This window comes from Cetorhinus maximus, chromosome 10 (assembly GCF_964194155.1).
Source record: "Cetorhinus maximus chromosome 10, sCetMax3.hap1.1, whole genome shotgun sequence".
NCBI classification, from domain to species: domain Eukaryota; kingdom Metazoa; phylum Chordata; class Chondrichthyes; order Lamniformes; family Cetorhinidae; genus Cetorhinus; species Cetorhinus maximus.
This window is the reverse complement of record NC_135888.1, coordinates 134,968,200-134,979,818: the sequence shown is the minus strand read 5'-3', so window position 1 is coordinate 134,979,818 and position 11,619 is coordinate 134,968,200. Positions and strand designations below refer to the sequence as shown.

General features: G+C 41.7%; 1 pseudogene; it reads right to left on the bottom strand.

Moving 5' to 3' along the window:
* Positions 1–935: 935 nt before the first annotated feature.
* LOC144685369 (protocadherin alpha-C2 pseudogene) lies at positions 936–11,418 on the bottom strand (annotated as a pseudogene).
* Positions 11,419–11,619: the final 201 nt, after the last annotated feature.

Sequence of the window (11,619 nt, the reverse complement as noted above, 5' to 3'; positions counted from 1 at the left end):
TTATCTAAGAAAATGTGCTAATTAAGAATGGATGGCAGGACACTCAAGGTACAGCTCTAGTGGGGGTGGGGTGGAAAGGCTGACAAGGTATTACAGTTGTAGATTTAAAAATAATGGAAATAGGTGGGAAAAGTAAAATCTATATAAATTATTGAAAAAAAAACAAAGGGAGGGGGGAGAAACGGGGTGGGGATGGGGTGAGGGAGTTTAAGATCTGAAGTTGTTGAACTATAATTCCTTACTTTGGGAGCCGAATTTCGACAGCTCCAAATCGCATGTGCTCCCACGTGGTGTACGATTGCAGAAACACCACGTTTGTTTGAAATAATTGACAGCTTGCAAACGTTCCTGAGAGAAATTTGAGATTAAGTGGGCGGTGATTTAGTAGATTCGATTTCGATTGCCCACTTTCACCTTGCATTTGACCGTACGCACAACAGAAATAATAAAATGCATGATCCCTTGCGAATTGCCAAGTGTCCAGGGCATAACGTACTACCAGGAGAAAACATCATAGTTGATTGAACTATCCATTTCAAGTAAATTTATTGAATGCAAAAATTTGCACCCAATCTCGGAATAAAATGTGATTCTTTTTAAACGGATGATATGTATTGAAAACTGTTAACCTCTAACCACATTTAAGTGTAAAACCAAATGCGATAATACATCATTGGTTATTAAACTAAGCTTTCAGCTCTATGATCGCTCATAACTTCAGTCATATGGAGGAAATATTGCTTCAAAACCTGCACGAGCTTCAAGAAAACTTGCACTAAAAACGTCAAGCAGCCAATTAATTATGCAGACATCACTATTAATATCTATGCATGTGATTCACTTCGATAGACAAGTTTGAACAGTGGTGCTCAATAGATTAATTTCCTGACGCAGTAGAGTATCACTAATCGCGCTCAACTCAAATATGTTACACATTAATTTCTGACCGTGTGGTCAAAATAATTCAAATCATTGAGAGGTAAGGTGAATTCGCTGGGCTTTAGGGACAAAAACACAGTTTTGGATGATTCTGGAGATAAGCAGACAGAGTAGTGGTAAGTTTCAGAAATTGGAGCGCCTGACTAGCCGCAGTAAAATTTATCATTTCTTTGCGGGCAGCTCTCCTAATAATGGAAGTCCTCCGCCTGCAGCAACAACAACTTGTCGGGTTCTAATGATCGGCATGCTTGTCCTGTTTGCATTTTAACACGATCAGAAAAATTGTGCTTGTAAGAAATATGAAGGAGGTTGATCCAAAAATAATGATTAAATAAATATTCAGGTGCGAAAGGTGTTTAAGATTTCTGGGTCCGTGGCTTCGTAAGGAGAGTTGTTGAGTAACATTGGGCAAAATTGAAAAGAAGATTGTGGTTGTGCTGGATAGACTCGGTTGTCCATTGTCCTTCACCATGATGACCACTCTTTGTATGATGACGTCCTGCTCCTTAAAACGTCGGACTGCTCTGATTTCTCCAGGGATTAGACCCACACGGAAGAGACTAGGGTCAGTGGCTCCCAAAATTTGGAAGGAAAGCCGCATGTTCTGCCCAGAATCTGCATCAGTCGCGATTACCTTGGTGACCAAGTATCCTGGATATAGAGATTGGGGCACAATCTCTATGGCTGCTGAACTATTCCAAGTTAACGGTGAAACAATAACCGGGACATTGTCATTTTGGTCCAGGATAATAACAATAACGATGGCAGTGCTGCTCATTGGAGGAAATCCAGCATCCTGAGCTTGAACATTGATCTTGAAATTTTTCCGCTGTTCATAGTCAAAGGAAAGTAGCGCATAAATCTTCCCACTCCTTGAGCTAATATTTACATAGGAAGACAAACCTTCTTGACGATTTTCCAGTATAGAAAATGAAATTTCTCCATTCTGATCCAAACCCAGATCCAAAGCGATAACAAAAAATAAGGAGGTATCAGGTCTATTGATCTCCATCACAACTACATTGTATGAGGCCTGTGTGAACTTCGGCGCATTATTATTTACATCAGAAACTGACACAAGTATGTCTTTGCTTGCTGCAAGGGGAGGAGATCCTCTGTCCCGTGCGGTGATAGATATGTTAAATAGTGCGGTCTTTTGACGATCCAAAATATCGTTTGTAACCAATTTATAGTTGTTGTTGAAAGACTTCTGTAGCTTAAATGGAACATTCATATCGACGTCACAGTGAACACGCCCATTATCACCTGAGTCCGCATCGCTTACACTGAATGCAGCTATCAAGTATCCCAGCTGCACATTTTCCGAGACAGTATTGGATATCGACGTCATCCCTAACTCATGGGCATTATCACTCACATCAATTAATCCGACCATAACAGTGGCACGTGCTGCCATTGCATATGGACCTTTATCCACAGCTTCTACCCCAAGTTCATAAGTATTTGATTCTTCAAAATCCAGAATCCCTTCAACTCTAATCTCCCCGCTTCTCGGGTCTAACTTGAACATCTCACGAGCCCTTTGGGAAGTGTGTCTCGCGAAAGAATATGTTAGACCAGCATTTATGCCTTCGTCTAAATCAACAGCATTTACTTTTATTACTAACGTGCCTCTGGGAATGTTTTGTAGAGCATTAGTCCTGTATGTTTCGTGATCAAATACAGGTGCGTTATCATTCGCGTCCATAATAGTGATGATTATCTGAACGCTGCCCGTTCTATGAGGTACCGCACCATCAATGGCTGTCAGAACAAGGTGAAATGTTGTCTGTCGCTCACGGTCAAAACATTTCTCTAACAACAATTCAGCAATTATACTCCCATCGCTGCTAGTCTGCACTTTAAGGCTGAAGTGTTCGTTTGGGCTGATCTGGTAAGTGCTGATAGCATTCGAGCCCACATCTGGGTCGTGCGCGCTCTCAAGATGGAAGCGTGCTCCTGGTGTGATTACCTGAATAATCTGTAAAGAAACTTCGTCCTTTGAAAAGCTAGGTGAATTATCATTTACATCTACTATCTCCACTACAACACCATCCATTTCCAGCGGATTATCGAGTGCCAGTTGAAAAGATAGGGAACAGATAGAGCTTTGTCTACAAAGCTCTCCCTTGTCGATTCGTTCATTAACAAATACAATCCCATTTTCCAGACTGACCTCCATGTATTGCTTACTGGTATCAGAGATCAGGCGACATTTTGCGAGCCGACAATTCCTGAATCTTTAGGCTTAAACCCTCAGCGATATTGCGAACAAAAGCCCCATACTCCAGCTCCTCCGGAATAGAGTAGCGAACTTGTGCCGAAGCCGACACACAAAGAAGGGAAATAAAAGCCGATCAGGCTGCTGATTGCGTTCGCCATATTCTGGGCTGGATTTTGCTGCAAAATGTCTGAATATTTTTCAAGCACCAAAAGATTAAGTCGACCCTACATCTACAAGCAGATTCTGAACGGAGAGATACAAATTAATTCAGCTCGATTTCTGAACACAGCCGTACAGCGTAAATGTAGGCACCGTCTGTTTTTCTCCTCGACACTTTCTGTGTCGTTGCCGGAGGAGGGGATAGATCTCTGGAACAGTCTCAGCTCCTTATTGGTAGACAGCGACACAACGTTTCCCAACCAATAACTGCAGCAACTGCTCTTAAAGCTGGACATTTCAGAGTTATTTATGTTCCCTCCTATTTAAAACTGTGCTATTAAAATCTTCAGGCTAAAGGAAACGCTAACTTATTATTCATTAGTTCATTATTCTATTGCATTCTATTTTAAATTTCCATAATGTAGGAAGCTGGGGAGATTGGTTTGGATTTAATTACATTTTGAAAGTCGCCAATCCTCAATTGTCACATTTTCTTTTGGGCAGTATACCCACAATTATGCGGTTTACTGTAACCTCTGAAAATATAAATAAAGCGTCAACAATCAGTTAGTAGTGTTGCGCTAAAATTAAGCTGGTTTTATGTGTGTACTTAAAATGATCAATTCTGATTACACTGCAGTTTTTGAGTATTTTAGTTTAAATACAATTACGTACAAGGTGCTCATATTTAACATTTTTATTTGACGAAATTAATTTTTTGCAAAAAAATTACTGAAAATTCTTTGCTGCTGCCGCAAATGGACATAAGAAAAATAACACCGTGTTCAATTTATGAAGTACCAAAGATACAGAGTGCATGCTTGTTTCACTGGTAGAACAACCTACTTGTACTCAGGTAATCACATGAAAGGCGATTTGAATTAACTTTAGAGATTGTTTACCTGTATTTAGTTCAATTAGGCAGTTTGCCTTCGGGTTGAACAGTTCGTAATAGTAGCTCAGATATATTCGAGAAACGCTTGAGCCTGCGAAGCGGTTCAATGCGCATCTGCTTTATTTCCAAAATCCAAAAAAAACGTCGCCAAGTTAACACTTCGTTGGTAAAATAGTGTCACTCAACTCTTAGGCGTCAACCTTTTGTTTGCTCTGCTCATTGGTATAAAATCAATTATGACCTTCCTTTCTTTTTCCGATATTGTGAATGGTAAGATTTGACTAATGGTGTAAGCAGCAAATGAGATGAAATCTTAGACCATAAGACCATAATACATAGGAGCAGAAATTAGGCCATTCGGCCCATAGAGTCTGCTCCACCATTCAATCATGGCTGATAAGTTTCTCAACCCCATTATCCCGCCTTCTCCCCGTAACCTTTGACCTCCTTACCAATCAAGAACCTATCTATCTCGGTCTTAAATACACTCAATGACCTGGCTTCCACAGCCTTCTGTGGCAATGAATTCCATATATTCACCACTCTCTGGCTAAAGAAGTTTCTCCTCATCTCTGTTCTAAAAGGTCTTCCCTATACTCTGAGGCTGTGCCCTCGGGCCCTAGTCTCTCCTACTAATGGAAACATCTTCCCCACGTCCACTCTATCCAGGCCGTTCAGTATTCTCCCCTCATCCTTCTAAACTCCATCGAGTATAGACCCAGAATCCTCAAACGTTCCTCATATGTTAAGCCTTTCATTCCTGGGATCATTCTCGTGAACCTCCTCTGGACCCTCTCCAGGGCCAGAACATCCTTCCTGAGATACGGGGCCCAAAATTGCTCACACTATTCTAAATGTGGTCTGACCAGAGCCTTATAAAGCCTCAGCAGCACATCCCTGCTTTTATATTCTAGTCCTCTCGATCTTGATATAAAGACAGGTTTGTAGGCTATAGTTACAAATAAATCCATATATTATCGCTATGATGTTTAATTATATTGATTGGCCATGAGGAAAACCATGTTTCACTATCCTTTAAGCATATGATATTTCTTCCAACGATAAGAAAGCCAGTATAGCATGATCGGAATTGGAAACGCTAATTGGTGCTAAGAAAAGTGGTCCTACACGTATCACATCCACTCTCCAAATTGGTCTTAGTGGGTCCCAGTTAATGCGACTGGTCATTTTTTTTTACATAAGCTTCTATTCCTTTTGTTGATATTTCGCGCCTGTGTCCGCAGCTTATAGCACTGCAAAAAATCACAACGTTTTATGTTTACAGCAGTCTGAGTAGAGTGTTTCACACTAGAATATTATTATATTGCTGTAATTGTTTGACCTAGCCTTATAATCATCGATGTGTAGCTCCATCGAAACAGTTCTGAATTGTTTTAACATAATAAACAAAACTTCAAAGCACTTGAAAGCATGCTGCTTTGTTCCATACGCATTTCTATACTTCCATTAATCTTGGTGACCGAAGCATTTTTGAAAAATTCCTGTGCTAATTTCTAATGAAATCGTAAACATAGATCGAATTGTACGTGTAGTTTTGGCACTGCTGGTTGTCATAACTTCATCAGTAATGCATTTGGCAACTACGCGGTAGACTACTCGCCCTTTCCCCCCACCAACACTGCACCACTGCCCCGACCACCCGCGATCCCCACCAACCCCCGCCATCAAACACACAAGCAGGCACAAACGCACACGTATACAGACATATAGACCTGAATTTTACGCTCCATGAACGGGACCGTTTCTTGCTCAGCGGAGAGTAATACGAATATACAAACAAGAAGCACGAATAGGCCATTCAGACCCTCGCCCTGCTGCACTATTTAATAGGATCATGGCTGATCTGATAGTAACCTCAAATCTGCATCTCGCCTACCCCGGATAACCTTTCGCCCTTGCTTACCAGGAAAATATCCACCTCTGCCTTAAAAATATCCAAAGTCTCTGGTTCCACTGCCTTATCAGGAAGAGAGTTCCAAAGACTCACGACCCTCTGAGAGAAAACACTTCGCCTCATCTCCGCTTTAAATGGGCGAGCCCAAACTTTTAAACAGCGACCCCCTAGTTCTATATCTTCCCACAAGATGAAACATTCTCTTCACATGCATCCTGTCAAATTATCGAAAAAATAGAAAATATGAGCAGGCGTAGGTCATTCGGCCCTTCGAGACCTCGCCACCATTCAACATGATCATGGCTAATCCTCTATCTCAACACGATATTCCCGTGCTCTCCCCATACCCCTTGACGCCCCAGGAGTCGAAACAACTATCTATTTCCTTCTCAAATATATTCAGTGTCTTGGCCTCCACAGCCTGCTGTGGTACAGAATTCCATAGGTTCACCACCCCCTGAGAGAAGAGCTTTCTCCTCACCTCAGCCCTATATGGTCTACCCCGTATCCTGAGACTGTGACCCCTTGTTCTAGAACTGCCAGCCGGAGGAAACATTATCCCTGTATCCAGTCTGTTCAACCCTGTCAAAATGTCATATGTTTCAATGAGATCCCTCTCTTCTAAAGTCCTTTCTAGATTCTTCTAAACTCCAGTGAATACAGGCCCAGTCGGCCCAATCTCTCCTCATACGACAATCATGCCATCCCAGGAATCAGTCTGATGTACATTCGCTGCATTCCATTTATGACAAGTATGTTCATTCTTAGGTAAGGAGGCCAAAGCTGCACACAATAATCCAGGTGTGGCCTCACCAAGCCACGTACAGCTGCATCAAGATGTCCTTGCTCCTTTACTCAAGTCCTTTTGCAATGAATGCCGACATACCATTTGCGTTCTTAACTGCTTGCTGCACCTGCATGCTTGCTTTCAGTGATTGGTGTACAAGGACACCCAGGTCCCTTTGTACATCAACATTTCCCAATCTATCACCATTTAAATAATACTCTGCCTTTGTGTTTTTCCCAATGAAGCAGATAACGTAACTCTTATCCAGGTTATACTTCACCAGCCATGCATTTGCCCACACATTCAACCTGTCTAAATCGTCTTGAAGCCTCTTAACGCTCTCCTCAACCCTCACAATACCAACAAGTTCCTTGTTATCAGCAAAATTTGAAATATTACATTTGGTTCCCTCATCCAAATCATTGATAAATACTGTGAAAAGCTGGGGCCCAAGCACTGATGCCTGCAGTACCTCACTAGTCAGCACCTGCCACTCCATAAGACCATAAGACGTAGGAGAAGAAGTATCCCTTTCGGCCTATCGAGCCTGGTCCATCATTCATTGAGATCATGACTGACCTGATACCCCTGAACTCCAATTTCCTGCCTTTCTCCCATAACCCTCGAATCCCTTACTGATTAAAAATCTTCCCATCTCTGGCTTGAATATACTTAACGACCCAGCCCCTACAGCCCTCTATGGTAAACAATTCCATAGTTTCACTACCCTCTGAGATAACGTATTCCTCCTCATCTCTCCCTTAAATGGGTGCCACTTAATCTGAGATTATCCCCTCTGATCCTAGATTCCCCTTCAAGCGGAAACAACCTTCCAGCATATGCCAGGTCAAGCCCCCTAAGAATCTTATATATTTCAATAAGGTCGCCTCTTAATCTTCTAAACTCCAAAGAGTACAGGCCCAACCTACTCAACCTCTCCACATAAGAAAATCCCTCCATACCCGGAATCACAGTATTCTACATGTGGTCTAACCAGTGCCTTGTATAATTTTTAGCAAGACTTCCCTAGCTTTATGCTCCATTCCCTTTGAAATAAAGGATAACATTCTATTTGCCTTCCTTAATATCAGCTGGACTTGTGTGTTAGCTTTTTGGGATTCATGTACATGTAGCTTCTGCAGCCTTTCTCTATTTACATAATGTTCAGCTCCTCTATTCTTCCAGCAAAAATACATAACTTCACATTTTCCCACGTTATCTTCCAACTGCCAAGTTTCTGCCACTCACTTAACCTTTCTATTTTCCTCTGTGTCATCTTCACCACTAACTTTCCCACCTATTTTTGTGTCATCCGGAAACTTGGCAGTAGTACCTTCACTTCCCTCATCCAAGTTATTAATATATATTGTAAATAATCATGACCCCTGCACTGATCCCTGTGGCACTCCAGTCGTTACTGGTTACCATTCTGAAAATGTCCCCCTTTTCACAATTATCGGCCTTCTATTACTTAGCCAATCCTCTATCCATGTTAATGCACCACCTCCAACACAATAGGCTCATACCTCATTAAGTAGCCTTATGTGCAGTACCTTATCAAATGCCTTTTGGAAATCCAAATATATTACATCTACTGGTTCGCCTTTATCTATCCTGTTTATTACCTCCTCAAAAAATTCTAATAAATTTGTCAGACATGATTTCCCCTTCATGAAGCCATGCTGACTCTGTTTGATTATATTGTGCATTTCGAAATGCTCTGCTTTTAAAATCCTTTATAATAGTCTCAGACATTTTCCCAAAGACGGATGTTAAGCCAACGACATGTTTTGGTCCCGCTCCCTTTTAGAATAAGGGCATTACATTGGCAGTATTCCAATCATCTGGGGTTTTTCAAGAATCTAAGAATTCTTGGAAGATTACTACCAGTGCATCCAATATTTGTGTAGCTACTTCCTTTAAAATCCCGGGAAGCAACACATCAAGTCGAGGGAATTAACGGCCTTTAACCCTATTAGTTTCCCTAGCTAATTTTTTGCTAATGATAGTTATTGCCTTTATTTCCTCTCCTTCATTAAATCCCAGTTACGCTTTCGATGAGGCAACAGTAAGATACATAGTTTTTAAAAGGGTCAAGGTATTTACATCCTTGCTTAAATACGGTGATCAATACTGTAGGCCAGTAGAGATGTGGTCTCACTAGTGCAGTGTATAACTGATAATGTCGGGCGTGATGACGTCAAGTGGCTTTCCCGACGTCATCATGATCGTTCTAGATATTACCTTGTAGGGTTGGGTCAAAAAGGTCCCGAATCCTCACGCCCCCCAGCCCCATTTTACCCCTTGATTAAATCCCCTAATCAATCCAATTGCCAGTTACACTTTCGTTAAGGCAACAGTAAGATATATAAATTTTTAAAGACCAAGGAAAGAAAACATGATACACTGAACAATTCGAATTCAAAGTGAGTTTTATTATATTCAGTCCTTTGAAAACAGCAGCTTGAGGCATAGTTGCTGAAGGCTTTGTACACTTGTAAGGTCTTAAAATGGATGCCCTTACAGCCTTCTCTCCTTTGTACATATTTTCCCATTTGAATACAAATACCCATTGTTTCACTATGTATTTGGATTTAGAAACCTCTCATAGCACTAAGTTTTACCAGTAACTTTTGGGAAAAATAAACGCACTGTTACTTGCTTCACCTGGCTAGATTGCACAGTTCATCCCTCCTTTGAAAACAATCTAGTCTGGCTTATTTGAAATGCAAATGTTCTTTCACCTTACATTTTAAACTTCCCCCATGTTAACCTAATTAGCATCTCAAACCTAACTTCTCTTCTTAAATCAAAGCATCCAGACTAGCTGCCTATTATTCAATTAAGTCTCAAAAACATACAGACATATATAGGCACATAGGCGCATCCCATTATTACTCTAAGTTACAATAAATTCCAATAACATTATGAGAATTATTATATATTATTGACATCCTCCTCCTTATTAAAAAATGAATAGTCACAATTTAAAAAGATGGCTTCATTTTTATCAACCGATCTTATACTATCTTCTATACTTATTTATCTACTTACACTATTATATTACCAGACACATCAATTAACACAACTATTTATAAGTATATATATATATATATATATGTGTGTGTGTGTGTGTGTGTGTATATATATATTTATATATAGATATATACATCCTTCACATTAACCGATATCACGCCAGTTCAAAGTCCTGGTTTTTAAATGTCCAATTTTCCGAAAAAGACCCGTTCATTTCTACTCTCTGTTTCCTGTCTGCTAACCAATCCTCGGCCCATGCCAATATATTACCCCTAATCCAATGGGCTTTAATCTTACACATCCACCCTGTCAAGTCCCCATATGTTTCAATCAAGTCGCCTCTTCTAAACTCCAGCCTATACAAGCCTAGTCTGTCCAGCCTTTCTTCATAAAACAACCCGCCCGTTTCAAGAATTAGTCTTGCAAACATTTCCTGAACTGCATCCAAGGCATTTAAATCTTTCCTTAAATAAGGTGACCAATACTGTATTCAGTAAACTAGATGTGGTCCGTTAGTGCACTGAATAACTGATAATATCGGGCGTGATGACTTCGGGCGACTCAGGTAAGCGGGTGCTTTGCAGTACTCCCACTCATGGGCCTCCCTGAAGACTTGGCCTGCCATGTCGTCCACAATATAATACGCAAAGAGGAGCCACTTTGGAGGATGATCAAAGGCCAGATTGGGTCAGTCACCTGAGGGTGAGGCAGGGGAACACAGCAATGCCACGGATCACGTGCTTGGCCAGAAGTGGGCAGATGGCTGCAAGACGAGGGAAGCCGTAATACAGCAATGGTTTCTGTAGAGCCCTGCCAAACACCATCACATAAGTGAGAAAAGATCGACCCATCTCCGAATTACAATGAGCAAATCCTGAAGCCTTCACAAGGCACACTTCTCCAATAACCCACAGGAATCTTTTTCAGCCCTCCCTCAAATTTGGAAATCCTACCTTCACACACAGACACAGGTCCCACATCTCCCAGCTAGAAAAAAGAACACAAGGATGAGGAAATGTGAATTTACAGATTAGTGAGAACAATTTGCAAACAAAAAACATTGACAATGAGAGGTCTTGCCTCTGTGCTCCTCATTGTGAGTAATGTGAATAATGACCGAAATGCTTACACAGTGCTCCCCCTCGCTTTTGGCTGTACTGGAAAGCGGCATCGTATCTACCATATTCTTGGCCCTGGATAAATTTGGCGGCCGTCCTGCATGACTTAAGCCTCGAGATGCCATCCACCTCAGGAGACTCTTGCACAAAGACATTTGAGTCTTCAGACACCATGGCACTGGTGGAGGCCTGTGTCAATGGCTGCTGGACAGAAGCGATGCTGTCCCCTTCGTAAGTGCCAGGAGAGAAGCTCACAGAAGGAGGTTGTAGCTGTTCGTCCCCCACCATTAGGTGAAGTTCCAGGACCTGGGTGGGCGACCAAGCCTCCAGTTCCCCTGTCACCATGGGCCTGAGCGCCTGAGCTCAGAGTCAGGGCAATGGTGTGCAGGTCAGAGCGTATCCTGACAATCGCATCTGCTATCAGTTTGCCTCTCCAGGGCAGTCGCCAGTCTGTCATTGGTGGAGGCTCGGCACTCTAGAGAGTGGGTGATCACAGTGCAAACGGCCTGTATGGATACCTCCACAACCCTGGCCAGAGCAGGCAAC